This window comes from Haliotis rufescens, unplaced genomic scaffold (assembly GCF_023055435.1).
Source record: "Haliotis rufescens isolate VD_foot unplaced genomic scaffold, xgHalRufe1.0.p SCAF_4, whole genome shotgun sequence".
In the NCBI taxonomy this organism is placed as follows: Eukaryota; Metazoa; Mollusca; class Gastropoda; order Lepetellida; family Haliotidae; genus Haliotis; species Haliotis rufescens.
This window is the reverse complement of record NW_025964112.1, coordinates 13,158,423-13,178,481: the sequence shown is the minus strand read 5'-3', so window position 1 is coordinate 13,178,481 and position 20,059 is coordinate 13,158,423. Positions and strand designations below refer to the sequence as shown.

Genomic DNA, 20,059 nt, shown 5'->3' with positions numbered 1-20,059 from the left:
GAAAACAAGCGTATATAGTCGACGAAGTCATCTATATCCCCCGCCATTTTAACACGTTATGGTCCCAAACCAGGTAACTGACCCAACATTTCTCTTAGGCCATGTCAAAAAAGCTGCAATGGAAATTCTAAAATAAACATTTATAAAACGCCTTAATATCAAATGGCACCAGTTCAGTATGTGCCTAGTAGACATGCAAAGTTTTTTAAGAAAGTATTTAACAGTTTTTGAGTTACGCTCCGGAAAGGAACACCACCCTTATAGAGTCCAACTTGTTGCAATGGAAACGTAAAAAATAAAAATTTATAAAATTCCTAAATAGCAAAAGGCACCAGTTCAGCATGAGTCTGATAGACATGCAAAGTTTCGTAGAGAAATATTTAACGGTTTCTGAGTTATGCTCCGGAAACGATTTCGGGACGCACACACGCACACACGCACACACGGACGGAACCCATTTCTATATCCCCCGCCATTTTCGTTTGGGCGGGGGATAACAAAGCAAGCTTTGCAAGGCTTTCGCACCACATCGCCCCATTCGTGACCAACTCGTGTTATTCCGGGACATGCGGATTGATACAATATGATTGACCACATTTAACTGTGCCTTGGGTATATTTTTAGATGCAAGACATATTTAAAATCATAAATTGTTTCTGAGGGATTCTTTGACGAAGAACTTGAAACCATACGCGCATTCTGATTGGTTTGTCGTATTTTCGCACATAACATTCATCGATAGGGGGACGAGTCTTCTTGCAGGTTACGGAAAGGGGCGAGTGGTGACGAATGCACATCGCCCGTCACCATTATGACGTCATATCGCTCATTGTGACGCAAAAGATATGACATCACAGTCGTATATAGAAAAGCGCCAACATTCCAAGCTCTCTGTTGTCTCCAAAATGTAAATACATTCCCTTTGTTGATTTCTGTCGTGTTTTTCTGCACGAAATGTATTGCCACACATCCTTTGAATATTGTAGTAACCGCATCTGTGCATTTTGTAACCTGTAATTGTAGATATAATTATTTAAATATGCCTACCGCCAATGACTGAAATTATTACTATTATATGAATATTAGCTTCCGCTGTGATGCGGCCGTCAAACCAGCTGTTTAAATCAGAGGGGGTTTATTGTGATTTAATAGCCTCAGACTGACCAATCAGAATCGAGTAAATTCCAAATTCATGGTAGAATGACGGATGATACTTTACTTGTTCTTCAAACATCACTCATTTAACCGATTTTTACCGATTGAGATTGCACCGTGCACGACAAAAGTAATAATGTGTGAACTGTTTAAAACAAGTTAAAAGGAAACACCAACTTCTTGAACACCCTGACCTTATCCTGTATGATGATAGGTAATTGTATATCAAAAGGAAGCTACTAATACATTTATCCTGAATAGTTTGAAAATGTCTTGATCAGATATGAGTACAGATAAAATAACAAAAGATGAAAAGGAATCAACTTCAATTGGTAATCAAGTCAAGATAAAATATATGTATCGGTACAAATTATGTTGATGGAACAATCTGGATTTCTCATATTTAATAAAGGAAAACAAACCGAAATTTTCATGACTTTATTTCTCACAATGTAAGTTTTCAAAACTTAACATGGACCGGATGTCTTTGTCAGTCAAAAGCACCTAATTAAATTCCAGGAGAAAATAATAAACTTGCTTGTAAACAGTAGGTACAATGTGCTTTTTTAGTGTCTGATAAATATTGGCCATTTTGTTTTGTGAGTGAATAAGGCTTTTCACTTGCTCGTCCTATTAAAGTGAAATGTGACATGAAGCACATTTGTTGATTGAATGAATATGGTTTTTCACTTCCTTGTCCATTGACAGGACGCACATTGTAACCAGTGTGTTACTGTCAGCAGAAAGCTCCTCCAGACATCAATGACCGGATACTAGTACTTCATTGTGTTGACTCGCTGTACTCAAAGCCTGAAATGAATAATCAAATAATATTGTAATAATATTTCTACTTCAATAAAAAATTTTTTATAAACAATGCATATTCACCTTCTCTCAAAATATTGCTTATTTAGAAAACAACATTCTTCTGAAATAGAGAAATTTAAGAAAATTAATCACAGTGTGCAACATTACATGCTACTTTAGAACAATCTTGAAGGCATCAATTCATCTGATATGTCTAAAACTCAAACAGTATATTCTGTTAACAGTAAACACAACAGATGCATCAATTTAATGACAGTGTACTACAGCTCTTTAAATCAATGTCACACAGAAATTCTCTTTTGTTTTAATGAAACACGTTGTGATATTTGTATTACCGATATGTATTTAATCATGAAATACTTTGTTTAGTCTGACCATGCTGAAAACATACTTTCGCTAGAGTGAAATAAATAATTTTTTTATTAAAATCAGGTGAAATATCACGTTTTGTCACACCTACAGTCAGTCTGCCTTATTGACACTATGGTGTTCTGAGTTAGGTCATGAAGATCACAAAGAAAATATAAGTCTTGAATTATTTTGTCAAATGAAATGTTTATCTCTTCTTGCGGTTTACTAAAGTTGATATCTTGACTTGAAAATATTAACTTTGTCAGATCACGAGATGAGATAAATTCATGCTATCATCGTTATTTGACAAGGAAAACAAATTTCTTCTATGTATTTATATATTTTTATATTTCTCGTTTTGATTGAATTATAAGAATTATCAAAATTATCACACCACTTCACTTGATTGAAATAAACTAAAGTTCTAAAGATTGTTAACAATCGTAAACTATTACATAATAACAATATAATTATTGCAAAATGACACAGTAAGCACAACTATATTCTTACATATAAATTGATATGATTAATTATCAATAATACATGGCAATTGCTTGCACAAAAGAAATTTTCAAAACATGTTTGTGGACAGTAGGTTACAATTTGATACATTATATCAACATATCAATTTAGTTAGTTTCTGACATATATCTTGATATGGTCAAAAGGTCAATATTTCGACTTCAAATACAACCCGCAAAGTTATTTAAACTAACAATAAATAGTTTGGCTTAAGATCTCAGTAGCATTTGTATTAAGTCTGTTCAGCTACCATAAATTGCACTGGGAGTTACCAGGTGGTCATGGATATTTTAAATTGAAATCACAACAGAACGGCCAAACTCAAATTTATATCGGTGAGGAGACCAAATAACAGTAGAATAGTTTGTCAATGATAAGAATAAGAATAATGTTCAATACTTACGATAAATGTACCGGGATGGTTAAATTGTCACAGTTTGTCCCGATTGCGTGTCTTGTTGACATCTCCATGTGTTTCATGTGCTATCCAGCCTTCACCCTTTGCTCTCCAAGCCTCGCTTTCAATCCGGAAGTAGCGAAGTGTGAAAAAGGTCAATAACATGGACCTACGACTGTGCTTGTGGAACGGGGTCCTGCACCATAAAGTTTACAAACACGCCACAATACCATATGACGTAATGTTGTAAATTTTCCTGCAAGATACACCGACGAAACAATGCCATGTGACGTCAGCCTAGCAACAAGGTTGCTTGGGTCATTGAGTGTTCTAAGCTCCGCTCAGTGATGTATCATCACTACCCGCAATGATATTGAATTAGCCCAGGGATGTTTGGAGTTTTTAATATTTGTAAGTGAAACTAGTCCCCGTAGTACATAAAACACGCACTTTGGTATAAACACCAGCTTATCGTTATTAAACAGTGGTATCTTCAACGGGCGAGTAATAAAAATCCATATAATGCGGATAATGTATGAATTCACGCGCTTCATATGAACATAGTGAAAAGACCATTGTTGACGTAAAACAGATCTGAGTCCTACATATATATCCTATATATATATAAGGTTGAGTGATAAAAAGATTTACATAGATTTGTGTATTGTACTTACATACAGGTGCTTACTTCACTCGGGAAATAAACTATTTCTAATGATAAACATTTCGTTAAATCTGTACGATACTAACAGATAATAAATCTATCAACGCTGCTTGAACACTTTTTCTGTTAAAGCACGGTTTGCCTGCTTATATGAACTCAAACAGTGGCTCAGGTCGCATCCTCGATTAACCAGTCTATTTATTATGTCTGGACCCAATCGCTACAACAGCTTCGTTTTCAGTCGGATTCGAACGACACGACGCTAAAAATAGCCGCCCAATCCATGTGCTATGTGGGCGATAGGATATATGGAGATTTTGATGTAATTTCCGAAAGGAAGCCATGGTGACGATTGGTTGGTTGGTTGGTTGTTTAACGTCGCACTCAGCAATATTCCAGCTATATGACGGCGGTCTGTAAATATACGAATCTGGACCAGACAATCCAGTGATTGACATCATGAGCATCGATCCACGCAATGTGGTACTGTATTGTTTGTTGTTTAACGCCGCACTCAGTAATATTCCAGCTATATGACGGCGGTCTGTATATATACGAATCTGGACCAGACAATCCAGTGATTGACATCATGAGCATCGATCCACGCAATGTGGTACTGTATTGTTTGTTGTTTAACGCCGCACTCAGTTATATTCCAGCTATATGACGGCGGTCTGTAAATATTCGAGTCTGGACCAGACAATACAGTGATTGACATCATGAGCATCGATCGATCCACGCAATGTGGGATGGCATGCATCAACCAAGTCAGCGAGCCTGACCACCCGATCCCGTTAGCCACCTCTTACAAGCATAGTCGCTTTTTACGGCAAGCATGGGTTGCTGAAGACCTATTCTTCCCCGAGCCTTCACGGGTCGCTATGGCGACGAACGGGTCAAGGATGCTCGTTGATGTTAAAGTAGATGCGTCGCTGTTCACCAGCATTTCCTTTAACACTTTTTCCACACATTACATGGTTGTTTTTTATACATGGACTCTGTAAACGGAAAGGGGTTGGTTTGATTGACAGGCTAAATGTTTCTGCAGATATAAAACAAACGTGATATATTCAAACTCAAAGCAATTTTACCGTTCAAAGCGGCGTTAAATCAAACTCACTCATTCGTTCAATGCAGTTTGTTATGTTGAGATTGCACTTACCATATACATGTATACATCTGTTTTCTCCTAAATAGTAGTTTTCCCTCATTTAAAAAAGACACACAAAAAACAAAAACAAAACTTTCATTCATGCCCCTTTTGTTGTCATGATTCAGAATATTTTGTCAGTCACCGTTACAGATATACAGTATTTTTCTCTGAAACAGAATTTGTGGTAACAGATTATACCCCAAAACCCAACCCCCCACTCAAACACCCTTTTTGAATAATGAATATAAACAATCACTTTACGACCCTGATGCGTGCATTGTATGTTAATATTATTATCTAAATCAATAAGCCATGAGTCAGGAGAATGTATGGATTTATGTGTTGATTCGATTATCTCACCAAGGATGTCAAAACATGAGTAAGTGAGTGAGTTGGGTTTAACGCCGCTTTTAACAGTATTCTAGTTATGTCACAGCGTGCCAACTTAATGTGGGAGGAAAGCTCGAAGTGAAACCCACGAGCACGGGTATGGTGCTGACAAACATAATCGGGGCGAACCGGGATTCGAACCCACAATCATAGGTTTCTGGCGTGCCAAAGGGGCTCAACTCTGCACAGCGAATCGCAGCGGCTTAGACGACTGGGCCACCTGTGCCCCCATCATAACATGAACATCATTAATCCGAATTAATGAAACATGAGATGTAGTAATTAATTTTAACCTCTACATATGTTGCAAGATATTTTGTAAGCGCCAATGGCATTAAGAATATTTTCAGGATTTGGTCAGATTTTGATAGATATTCTTGTTTGTCGTTAATAATCTAAAAAACATAATCTTAAGAACATCAGTCGATCTGAAACCAGCATGAACGTATTATCAATTGGTGAAAAACTAGTCCATAAAAGCCATATCGCTTCAGTAAACTCAGAAGTGACATGTATTGATCTATTTATAAATATGCTATCATATATGTTGGCATATTAAGTCAAAGTGACATGTGTAACCTATTGCGCAAGCAGATAGTTATAGAGAAAAACGTACGAACTATCGTGCCTTGTCAATGTTTATTCACGACTGTGGGTTGTCGTCTTTGTTATCAGAGGCGAGATTCAACACTGCCTATACAAAAATCAGAGTGTACGCCATGCAACCCGGTACTTATGGCAAGTTTGATTTGTGCATGTCGGTCTAGCACCTATGTATAGGTATTTAGCTTGTTATATAAACAATCACGATTTCCGTTACCAGTTACAATAAACTGTAGCAACAACAACAACATTAGATTATACCATAATTCTATTCAATGTTATCCTGGGATACATAGTGCCTCCAATTCAAGGTCGTGTCAATCAGGGTACAGTAGCAGAAAGCGATCTTAGCACTACTACTATCGCAACTGCACGTTAAAGTTTGGGAATTACGATCACAGAAGCGCTAAGAAATTAAATATACTCTGCAGAAAAAGAAACGCAAAAGTGATTTTTAGATGTATATTTTATATAAATAATCAACCGATGGTTCACATTTTACACACATCATTCTCATTGACCCAAATGGCACACATAGAACAGTACATTTTCAAGGTGAAGCAATCAGATCCCGTGTTGTGGCCTGGGGAATGTTCACTCTCTTCCTGCATGCCTGTTCTGTTTGAGGTTCTATGGTTGTAGCTGACATGCTCGCAGTCTTTGATCCAGTGCATCCCATAATGTTCGATTGGGTTTAAATATGGAGACCTGGGGTCCACTTCATGTATGCAAACAAAACTTGTCTCCATTGTGGCTATACTCTGTGACCCTGACTGACGTCACAGCCGACGGTGCAGATCCGTCAAAATGACCCCTCGAACTGGTTGTCTAGCGCGAATACCTTCAGCGCGTAAACGGTTCCTCACTGCCTTGGCTGATATCGTACGCAATCCTGGTGTTGACGTAGTAGTAGAGGTGGCCTTGGTGATTCATTCACGTATGTGACGTAGCCGTATGACTCTCTCCTGTGCTGTGCTCTAGTAGTGATACGTGGAGACCCGAATCTAGCAATGTCCCATGTGTATGATAACAGTTCCACAGTCTTGTAATCATGGCAATGGTACTTCGTGTTACCTGGTAAAACCTGACTACGGCCGATGGCGTTGTTTTGTCGTGGAATGTTTTCGCTGTTCACTTGCTGCAAGATTGTGATGGCAAACAAATGAAAACCCAACAAGTGATGTTGCACGTGCATGTCATGTTGGTGTGTTTCGGCGCCAGGCTCTCATGTGGTTTGGTTTTGTCGATTTTCCCATCTTCTAACCAAATGTCTGCAGTACCCCATTCAATCCCAATCCATGCCGAAATTACTAATTTAGTTTTGGCATTAATTTTGTATGGATATCGACCACACTTTGTCAGATATTTGCGATTTCACCACTTTTGCGTTTCTTTTTTAGCAGAGTATAATTAATGCAATGCCATGCAGCATGTGATATGGTCGTGTTAAATTTACGTATATAGACCTAAACCTATCGTGAACACTGTCAGGTATTACCCGTAAGACTCATATTGTTAATAAAATGCGCTGCGTTTTGGGCCACCACTCACAGGTGGTCGGTTTATCTGACTACTTTTCGAACCCCGGGAGCAAAATGTAAACCTCCAATCTGTTTTATAACGATCCATGTGCCAGCATGTCATGTACGGTTTAAAATATAATAACTGATTGCATGTAGTCGTATCCCAATTGAGTTGAGCGTGCTCATGATTCCAATCACTGGACTGCCTGGTACAAAACAACAAACAATACAATCTGAGTGTTTGTCGTTGAAATAATCGAATTTAGATAAGATAATCCAGTGATTGATATAAAGAGCAGCGATCCACGCCGTCGGGGTTCGATGACGTGCAATCAAACAAGTGACCGAGCCTGACCACCCAACACACAAAGTCGCCATTTACAACAAGCACGGGGACCAATTCTTTGTTATAACCCGAAATCAATAATAGAGTTTGGGTCAGGCAGACCGGTGGTTAACACTTAGTGAACAACGATTCACGCCGGTAGGGCACCCTCAGACTCTCAGCACCCCCCCCCCCCCCCTCTTCCCCCCCCCCCCCCCCCTCCCCCCGACCTTACCCTATAAAGCAAGCAGCGCTGAGTAAACGTAAAAGCAGATGAAGCGACCATAAAATGCCCACAAGGGGAGAGTGCACATGAATGTTGTTTATAGCCGCAATAAATACATTCCAGTTTTATTACGGTGGCCAAAACAAAATCGAGCCTGGGGCAGACCAACCTGAAAGCACGACCAACGATCCGCACCAGAGGGTCAAGGGGCACTGGGAACCAATCGAGGGAACTTAATGATTATAATCCAAACAGGGTTCTTCCAGCTTCCAGAGATTTCTAGCAGATTGATAATAATTACACTGGCATGCCATTGCATGGCCATGGCATTGAATATTCATTGCATTTAATGGTTATCTCATTGAAAGGATGATATCACTTTTTGTCGTATAGTTGTTTTTCGGATACCCATTTTCATCCCTCCAACATATCGGTTCAGATAAACGACCAGTTAAAAAAAAGGAGAAAAATCGTTTTCTGTCAACGTTTTATGGCCCTTTAATATATGTGTTGTATGCGTTTAATAAAAGTTAACAAACCTTTTATAAGTAAATTCAAAGTTAAATGTTATATGTACATACATAGGTTCAGATACATATGGAATTTCTCGGTATAGAATCTTATTCCCACGGTCACATTTGACGTCCTTCGGAGAAAATGAAATGACGTTTATATACCAATTGTAAATATACGTGCATGAATGGCATTGACATGTGTTTCATTAAATAAAGCACCCTACCAGCGTTACTCACTCTCTCATTCAATCCAACGCTCACAATAAATACATCATACATGGATACCAGTCTTGCTTTGCTTCATCGTCAATACGTATTGACGATGGGTTTGTTTATCCAAATACACAACCGAGGCTTGTATAAGCATTAAGCGATATACTCCAACAGTCGAATTTTCAACAGCTGTTGACTTTATCTATAACACCGTGTCCGTTTCGTGCAATACTTCCATAACTAAGACTTAAAGCATTCTCACTATAGAATCTATAAGCAATGAAATAATCTAAGTTTGCACAAAACATGAAGGTCACTCACGTTGATCCTGAAATGTACAACGTCTTGTTTAGTAAGTCGATGAGCTTCCAAAATGTGCGTCCATTCGGGAAGAAATTCAAACTCTTCACTGATCAACGTAGACATACTCAAGTTAGGATAAGCCTAACATTTCTACAAACAGGGTCATATCCCCCATTTCACATCGCCGGATGCACTCCGTGCATATGAAATGTAATCGCAGTCAGAATACAAATATCAGAATATTAAAAGGACAACCGGAAAGTCATTCATGGCAGTCAGCCTACGGATAGACAGAGGCCGCATCTGAATTCGACAAGCGCCCGGCTGGTTGAAAGAGACGGACGTTAGGTATTGAAGTGCGGGTGTTGTTATTTGAGGGTGGTGCATCTAATCGTGGGGTTCTGATCAATAAAGTTGTAGGGAGATTCAACGCCTGTCACATTTGCTATGCGCGGTTTGTGATAAATGATGTTTTAGTCTGGGAAAAGTTCAAATTAAATATACAAAAACATTCTGAATGAACGTTATTCTAACGGGACTACAGAAGTGAAATTATTGCCTCTGTGAGACGAAATCGACCACCGTTATAAAATCTAAGAAAGTGTTTTTGCATTTCGGTCATCTTGCCAATTTAATGTCTTTTTTTTATTACGTTGAGGGCTGATCTATGCAGTGGAACTAAACTGGAATATGAATTATTCAGTCTCATCAAATTTATCCACCCTTCGTAAAGAACATAATTGTGATAAATTAGAGGGCCTAAATTCTTACCCGGAATCCCCCGGATCAACAAAATATAATCTGACGTTTCTCGAGAAACTTGTGATGAAGATTTGTCAATACTGGTTTCTACTCCTACCAGTGTGAAGCACACATTTGCTGGTTGGGGCGAGTGTATCTTCGTTACAGTATTTCTATGTCATTTTAGGTCCTAACCAAACTCATTGAAACAAGAAGGCAGATATAAGAGACTCCGTACACGGATAAAGTGACTGGTTGGTGTTATTATACAATAAGGCCTCATGGCAAATGTGCTCAATTCGCTGTAAACATACTGTTGACTCCGGACTTTGTCGACTATTAACACCAGCAAAATAGTGTTTCTTTTGCTTAGTAATTGAAGCAGTCATAAAATAACATCATATATCCGCAGGGTGCTGCGGAAAGGTGAAAAGGAAATGCCGGGATTTCGATTCACCTTTCTGAAATGTGATACAAGTTTCACATGGAAATGTTACGATAAACATGCATGAAATTATGTTAAATGCTTTAAGCAGATAAATATATTTATATAAATTGAGTCTTTGTAACTTCGAGTGAGGGCGGGAGAGTCCACCCACAAAAATCAGAAACACTTCTTGTAAACCATCAGTAATTTTACTTTAACAAACAAATCAACATGCCACCATGGTAGGCAATGCGCATACCAAAATATCTTCAGATGTAAAAAGAAAAAAAAAGGGTCTGTGGATGTTTGCGTGTTTGTTGGGAGCATGATGCTCGCGCAATTGTTATTTGTAATTTATCATCCAAAACTGGCTCCCACAGGAGATATCGTTTTCGCTCGTCAGATACCACAACTATTCATGAGTTTCATACAATTGGTTTTACACGGGAGCTCGTTTAGTATTTAATTTATTACTTGCCATTTATAACGTTTTTAGAATTATACTGTTGAGTATGAGTAGGCTGACACCTACACGATCCACGGCATAGTCCAATTGAGTTTAACAGAATAATACTTCAAACACGTCAAAAGTTGAAAGGTATGAATTTAATACCATACAACGATCCACCTTTAGAATTCACAAAATTATCGTAGGGCTTAGACTATCGCAACTCACATACTTTAACTTAGACTAACGACTGTCGTTGCGCTACAATACGATCGCCTTGTGGAACGGGCCTTGTACCTCAAACTTTACAATAACGTCACAATACCCGATGACGTAATTTGTGGAATTTTGTTGCAAGACCCATCGGCGAAACAATGCCATGTGACGTCACCCTAGCAACAAGGTTGCTGGGGTCATCGAGTGTGCATAAGCTCCTCTTAGTGATCTATCAACTCCACACGCAATGTCTTTGAATAAGCCAAGCGATGTTGAGAGCTTTTTAATATTTGTTCGTGAACCGTGTTCCGAGAGTACACAAACACGCGTCTTGGTATTACACAATGTGTAATACAGCTGTATGTTTATTAAACGGGTGATCTCTTCACGGGCAAGTAATAAATATAGAATACTAAACGAGCTCCCGTGTAATACCAATTTTATGAAACGAGTGAATAGTTGTGGTATCTGACGAGCGAAAGCGAGTTAGATACCACAACTATTCACGAGTTTCATAAAATTGGTTTTATGTAGTTTAGTATTTTATTTACTACTTGCAATTTATAACTTTTTTTGAATTATACTGTGGAGTATGAATAGGCTGACACCTACATGATCCACGACATAGTCCAATTGAGTTTAACAGAATAATACTTCAAACACGTCAAAAGTTGAAACGTATGAATTTCATACCATACAACGGGTCTACCTTTAGAATTCACAAAATTACTGTAGGGCTAAGACTTTCGCATCTCACATACTTTAACTTAGACCAACGACTGTCGTTGCGCTACAATACGATCGCCTTGTGGAACGGGCCTTGCACCTTCAAAGTTTTCAATAACGTCACAATACACGATGACGTAATTTGTGGAATTTTGATGCAAGATCCATCGGCGAAACAATGCCATGTGACGTCAGCCTAGCAACAAGGTTGCTGGGGTCATCGAGTGTGCATAAGCTCCTCTCAGTGATCTATCAACTCCACACGCAATGTCGTTGAATAAGCCAAGGGATGTTGAGAGCTTTCAATATTTGTTCGTGAAACGTGTTCCGAGAGTACATAAGCACGCGTTTTGGTATTACACAATGTGTAATAAAGCTGTATGTTTATTAAACGGGTGATCTCTTCACGGGCAAGTAATAATAAGCGATATCTACTGTAGATATCGCTGCAATGAAATTACATCACAATGCTTTGCAGACCATTGTGGCGTCACTGGTTACCATGACGTCACAATGAAATGACATCCCTAATGGCTCTGCTACTGAAGCATTCGTCACCACTCGTCCCTTTCCGTAACCTGAAAGAAGACTCGTCCCCCTCTCGATGAATGTTATGTGCGAAAATACGACAAACCAATCAGAATGCGCGTATGGCTTCAAGTACATCGGTCAAAGAATCCCTCAGCTATAATTTTTGATTTTACATACGTCTTGTATCTAAAAATAAACCCAAGATACAGATAAATTTGTTCAATCATAGTTTATATTAATTTAAGTCCGATGTGTTTTAAATATTATCTGGAATATATAACATATAGGGGAAAAAATATGTATGAATCATTACGCAAAATGCCGCTGAATTTGAAACAGCGTTGGCGTATGCCAAAGAAAATATTGACATCAGTTTTAAATTAAAGGACAAGCAAGAAGAAACTTTAAAAACTGTTCGCAGGACGTGACTGCATAGCTGTGTTGCCAACAGGATATGGGAAAAGTCTCATTTCTCAACTTTTGCCTTTTCTTCTCCAGAGAGATCGGCCAGCTCCAGGAATTGTCATCGTCGTCAGCCCCCTGAATTCACTCATGCAGGACCAAGTCATCTCACTATGTGAGAAAGGAGTCAAAGCCTGTTTTCTGAACTGTCAAGGTAAGCAGGTACATATGCCATGTCTATAGGCCTATATGTTTGAAATGCTGACATGAGTCAATATTTTATGGTAGAATCTAACAAATAACCGTAATATGTTCATGAAAAAGGCTTAATTAGCGTAAATTAAAACTTGACTGTTCATTGTTCATCAGCATCAGCAAGAAATCGAAATGGCTTAAATAGTATCATGATCTATCATGAAAAGATGCATAGACTTATCTACACTTGTTAACTGCAGTTTGATCAGTTCACACATTTATTATTATTTATTATTATGGATTCATACTTTGATGAAATAATAACAAAGTGTATATGTTTTAATGGTGAAATTAGATGTAATGAACATGGTGAAGCTTTTGAATGGTAGTCCGCAAGATTTATCTTTGGACATTGGTTCCATTCCGGTCAAAGGCAAACACATCGTAAATCCTTATTCATTGCATGTATTTTTATTTTGTGATTCAATCTCATATTTTGTTTAAGTATCCTTATTATTATTATTATTATTATTATTATTATTATTATTATTATTATTATTATAGATGTTTTCTAACAACTAATTACTACATTGCAAATAAAAATACACACAAGTTCTTCTGTTTGCTTTATGATTTGTTAATTGATCAATTACCTTGCCACGTAGGACATAAACTTAATTCAACCATATTACTTTCAGGATATGCTGGCAACACATTTAGGATAGTCACCCGACATATTGTAGGAGATGAAAATGATGAACTAGAAGAGGGTGATGGAGAACCCAGTGAGACCGATGTCCATGCACCTGTATATGTCAGCATGGCTGACTTAAGAAAAGGTGTATATAACCTTGTGTATGCTCATCCTGAGACTTTAGTAAACAACAAGACTGTTGGAGCAATGCTGCGTTCCAAAATCTACCAAGACAGTGTTTGTGCAGTTGCCATTGATGAGGTGCACATGGTATCTGAATGGTTGGTTATAGTGTTATTGTCACTGTTTGTAAATAACTACAAGTATGTATGTTAAAAAGGAATCTTAAGCACAGTATAAGTATTTACAATTGTGAAGAGACCGCCTCCGTGGTCCAGTGGTAGATTGTAGATCGTCCGCCCGGAGAGCGGAAGGTCCGGGGTTCGATCCCCAGCCGCGTCATACCAAAAGACGTTAAAAGATGGTACTTGTTGTTACCCTGTCTGGCGTTCGTCATTAAGGGGCTAAAACAAGGACTGGTCGGCTCGGAGTCAGTATACTGTGTCTGAGTAGGATATTCATGTTCAACTGCGGCATGGTATCTCAGTGTGCTAGCACTATGAATCGGCATCAGTCCGGACTAGTACAAGCAGCCACACACACACATACACGTGCATGCACGTCGCTATATAAGTGCAATAATCTTGGCCGCGACGTTAAACCCCATTTCACCTCACCTACAATTGTGAAGCATACATAACTATATGCACTGTTTTCACAGGGGTCCCAAGTTCCGGACAGCTTTCAATAAGCTATCAGAAGTTATCTGCATTTTCCCCGATGCTGCACACCTTACACTGACAGCCACCGCCACACCTGCTGCTGTTAAGACACTTGCCTCAAATCTGCAGTTCACAGATTATGGATTGGTTACCATCAACCCTGATCGTCCAAATATATATCTTGAGGTAAGTGCACTTATATATTGAAATTGCTAATAATCTTGACAGTGAGCATGGTGATGCTGAATAGTTTATGTATATATTGTACCAATTATCCGACAAGAGCTATATACATATTTGGAAATGGTGCATTTATTTCTAGTACTTCCAGCAGCTGCTGATCATGTTAATGTGTTGTCATCAGGTATAATTGTGTTACAAATTAAGTTTGTGTGTGCAGAGGGGATATAATGATATAAACTATAAACTGTGCTGTGTAAATGATAAATATGTTAAGTAAACATACATTCTCTTCAACAGGTTAAAACAAGGCTGCCGAATATAAGGAAGTTTGACAAGCTAGATGACCTAATACATCCTCTAGCACAAGAGTTGCAATCCAAACTTGCCGATTTCCCAGTCACAATTGTATACATATACAATGATGCAGACCTAGGCTATTCCTACCAATATGTTGCAAGATACATTGGACAAGATGGGTATTTACCTAAAGACTGCCCTACTCCAGAGAATAGGTTGTTTGCTCAGTTCCACAACGACTATACAGAAGCAATGAATCTTCACATTATTCAGGAGCTCAGGAAAGTCCGAAATTAAGACTTGTTTTAGCTACAGTGGCTTTGGGTATGGGATTGAATGCCCCAAGCATTGCTCGTGTGATGCATTTCCAACCACCAACAACCTTAGAAAGGTATTTCCAAGAAATCGGCCGTGCTGGTAGGTCCGGACAACCCTCAAGTGCAGTCTTGTTTTACAATAAAAGCGACATTGCAGCGAACCGTGAGAACATGACAGATGCAATGGTGCAGTATTGTGTCACAGAAGAATGTTTGAGATTGCACCTGGTGTCTTACTTTGGATTTGACTCAGTATTGTTCAATGGAGATTCTGACCATTGTTGTTCGAACTGTAGAACAAAGAAAGGCTCTTGCCTTTCATGAATGAATATGAGGATATACAGAGACTGTAAACTGTCATGTACATTGTTTTGCTTTTTTCTTGTACATGATTAGGAAATAACAAGTTCATGCAATGCTTAAGCAGACACTGAAAAGATACCAGGGTTTACATATGTTTCAATTGTGGTCCCTGTTTTAGGTCATTGTCGTTTTTTACTAAATTGTCTGGAGATACATTGTATATGACATTGGATTGAAAAGGATGGTAACATCAAGAAATATTGTGGGCATTTAATCTATTTACCATGTGTATCTCATGACAGGAATATTGTCAGGTCAAATTTATTGGTTGAGTCTTTTTAAAATGTTATGGTTATCTGAACATAATTCTGTATTTGTAAGTCAGGATAAGCTGAGTTGTGACCTGATAATAAACAGTGTATGACCATGTTTGGGGTCTGGTTGAGAATGTATGATATGGCCATGCCCAGCAAGCTTTGACATCAACTTCTATCAAACAATTTTTATGAGAGAATTAATACACTCTCAACCCTCAACATGCTCCATGTTCGTGGGCCTGTGAAAATAAAAACTGACATCAGTGTCACACAGTACATAGTTCTTATCACTTTAGAAATAAACGAAGAGTGGGAGTTTATCGTACAATGCCTGTACCTTTTCTTCCAATACCGATTCTCGTATCTCGCCCACTTTTCGGCCATCCTGTTTATCTGTATAGCCAAGCTACATATATGGGGAACATCTTACAAGACAATTCCCTCTTGAAAATAACATTGTCCAATAGATGAGGTCATCAAGTTGAATCTCCAGAAATCATGTCACGATAGAACAATGGTTTATCGTTAAATAAAAAACATTTGACTCTTCATTGTTCTTTGCTTTCTTATATATTATTAGTTTAGCTAACCAAGCAAAACATGATTAGTTTGTAAGGCTTAGTGACACAATGCTTATAAAATGATATTGAAACCATAATATCTTGACATCCTGGGTTATGTCATACCTTAAATCTGACCTTCACCTTGCCATTCACATTTGTTCTCTGGATAACCATCTTGAGGTGACATAGCGTACCCTTGTCGGTGCCCTTATCGAGTTTCAGAAATTTCTTGCAAAGTTTCTGGATGAAAGAAATTCTGAGATAATTCTCTACTAATAATCAGTTATCAGCACACCACATTTATATAAACTGGCACTGATCAATACTTCCAGTTTATCACCTGAATTCATTATTCAGGTTGATCATTCATTTATTTTGCCTTAAAACAACAAGTTCCACAAACATGTATCTTGACTTTGGAGTATCCTTGCAGCATATTCAGAAGCATGAAATATATTTAACAGTTAAAATAATCATTTCAGGGGTTGAAAAAATATGAAAAATGTTACTTGACCAAGGGCAAGTATGACCAACAGTCTTGCTTGCCCTATTTTGAAATGTACTTGTCCAAAATCAAACCAATAAATTAAGTAAAATGTTACATCTACAGAACTGAGAATCAGAGATAATGTTCCCTCACTATTACGCCCCTCAATATTGCATTAATTCGGTTTTAGCGCGGTAACAGGAATGCATGGCTCCCAAAATTTAATTACATATTTAATAAACTCAAGTTTTACACTGACACAATGTTTTCCCCCCATCTCTGAAAACATTATCAGCTGATACCCACGATTACATGTCTTACCTTTGTGGAATGACTGTATTCATTAGCCAATTTCATGAGATTGTTACATAGGTGATATCACATGTGAAAATGAACCAGATGAACAATGAATAACCATACCTCCAGAAAGTCCTGTAGTGTGTGAAACATTTCCACAACAACTGGTTCTAGTTGCTCAAATCTCTCCTGTTGAGTGTGGCATCCTTCCCTTAGGGCCTTGGCCCCTTGAAGACGAACTCTGGTTAGTTGATCTCCCCCAACAGGGACTTGCAAATTCTCTAACTCTGATCCTGCAACGACATAAGTATGGGTGTCATTTCCTTGGTTTGTATAAAAAAATAAACTGGTAAATAAAAAAGATTTACAATGGTTATCAAAGCTTCATTTCAAACTACTGCCTTAATGCTGTTGTCAAAAAAGATGTTATGAAGCAGATGTACATTGTATAGAGAGAAAAGTAATGAATTATTCAATCCATTCCACCTATGTAATTAATTTCTCTTTCAAATACATTTGCATACTGTGATTGTAGCTGTGTTAGCTTCTGATTATTGTGAGCTATGTTGCTAGTAAGTAAATTATCTCTTCCTGCTTTGGCATACCAACGGTTTATCCATTCCACATAACCATCCATGATGCCAATGCAGTCTGAGTACTTAGACTCGTTCTTCAACATTATTGAAGGATGAATATTGATGATCGCTTTGACATTTCCTCTTGATGATCATGGGGTATATGTTCTGGAAGAATGCTTTTCATCCAAGACAGTCCACTAATGTTATGAACTAATTTCCTTGCAATGAAAATTTTGAGACAGTTTCTGAATTTTTTAATTTCTTCAGGGTTTGGGAGAAAATAATCTGGACCAATCTGGTCAGTATTTCCAATTGGAGCATTATCTGGAAGATGTATCACATTAACACGGTCCAAAACAAAATCTGAGGCAAAGAAGTGGTAATCTTTGGACTTGTTGGTCATTCTGATGTCATTTGTATTGACCCTCAGATCAAGATTGAGTGAGTGAGTGAGTGAATATGGTTTTACGCTGCTTTTAGCAATATTCCAGCAATATCACGGCGGGGGACACCAGAAATGGGCTTCACACATTGTACCCATGTCGGGAATCGAACCCGGGTCTTCGGCGTGACGAGCGAACGCTTTAACCACTAGGCTACCCGACCGCCCCCAGATCAAGATTGTCCCCATTGATCTTTCCATCAGCTCCTGCAAAACAAAGTCAAGTCATACATGGCTCTCTCCCAAAATTGCAGTGGTGGTCATAGCTCTCGAGTCTGAAAAACATTAAGTAAACAATTGTAAAAGAGAAAAAAACATGATTGAAAAATATAACAGTAAAATATATGGACTACTAAATGAATTTTTGAGCACACAAATGTTATAGTTTCCATTTTGTCAAAAATTACAATGATTTTCAGAACAGATCCCTGTAACTGCAAAGTCAACAATTCAGTATTTCTGTCAGCAAGGAGGCTTAAGCCATCTCTGCATTGTTACCAATACTAAATCTTGACTTTTGTAAAGTAATAATATCTTTACTTGCACTACAGTAATCAATTGTTTATATTTTGTTGTTAAAAAACAAACAACACATATGATAGTACAGATATTAATCTTTACTCAAGAATAAGACATTGAATCACGAATGCTACTGAAGCTGTTAGCAGTACTTTTTACACTGAAGTCACTACTAATTACTGTCTACAAATTGAAAAAGTTGGAAGAATGATGTTGGATGATAAATAAAATCTCACCCTCGTGTCTTTTGATATGAAATATATCAACACTCGTTGATAAAAGTGGCAAAAATCCTAGGCAAGCCTCGGAATTTTTCCGCTTTTATCAACTCGTGTTGATATATTTGATATCAAAAGACACTCTGGTGAGATTCTCTATGTGTACAGCACACAATGTTTTGTTAAGCTATCAGGTGTTTATAAAACACTTTTGTTTAACCGTAATAACGCTTTTGCAATGCCATCGCTTGTTGAAAATCAACCACTATGCTGTAAACATTAACGAAAAACGAAATTGCCAGACATTTAAATGTGCGTTTAGCGATAGCGAGAACTAAGATCTGATTTTAATGAGATTGACCATATTCGGTTGGTGCATCTACGGAATCGATACCAAACTGCCAAATTAACAGCTTGGCCAATTCCTAGGTTGAGACCAATTATTGGCAGAATCGTATGCAACCGGTTGAGGGAGCACAACATCCGGCTCCGAGGTCCAGCGATAGACCCGATGTTGCTACCATGTCACAGTTAGCCTGGTGTAGACAGCATCTGAGGTTCAGAAGACAAGACTGGGACAGGGTACTGTTCACAGATGAGTCCAAGTTTCATCTCTACAGCTCTCATGGTGGTGTAAAGGTTTATAGACGTTCAGGAGAACGTTTCTGGAACGCTTGCGTTACTCAACGTCGCCAGTTTAAGTGTAATGGTGTGGGTCGGGGGTCCCATGCCGGTGTCACGAAATAAATTCGCCCCCAGAATAAAATCTCCCCCCGGCGAATTTATACCGGTACAGTTTCGCCCCTCTTGAAATAAACTCTCCCCCACCCTACGAAATAAAATCTCCCCCCAGAGTATTTCCTCCCCCGGTCGTTTTATAAATACTTGTGTTTGGCTTGTGTTGGGTCCGACTTGGTCCGGACTGTCAAAATCCACTTTAAACACACAGATGTATCATCAAATTAGTTTACATCTATAGACAAGCCAAACACTTCACTTCAAATTTGTTTGGTATGATATATGTCTTATAATTATTTTAGGATTGAAGGTACAGTTACCAAATAAAATATGCTGAAATATCAATTCATTATGACCATATTTCATAATTTATTGCACGAACCTTCGGTTGCTCCCGTGTTGCCGTTACCAACTTGATGCAACGTTACAGACAGACAGGGCGGACCGCTGACAGGCCAAGAACAGGCAGA

At 38.3% G+C, this 20,059-nt stretch overlaps 1 protein-coding gene and 2 pseudogenes across 1 annotated transcript in view; 1 reads left to right on the top strand and 2 right to left on the bottom strand.

Moving 5' to 3' along the window:
- LOC124111374 (sodium bicarbonate cotransporter 3-like) overlaps nucleotides 1-9,410 on the bottom strand; it is a 152,546-nt gene extending 143,136 nt beyond the window's left edge. Inside the window, exon 1 of the mRNA XM_046471050.2 lies at nucleotides 9,187-9,410. The gene's annotated coding sequence lies outside the window, so the exon portion shown is untranslated. The remainder of the gene's footprint in view (nucleotides 1-9,186) is intronic.
- The window catches only part of LOC124111394, a 51,655-nt pseudogene extending 35,422 nt beyond the window's left edge, over nucleotides 1-16,233 (top strand).
- Nucleotides 15,963-18,075, bottom strand: LOC124111393 (annotated as a pseudogene).
- Nucleotides 18,076-20,059: the final 1,984 nt, after the last annotated feature.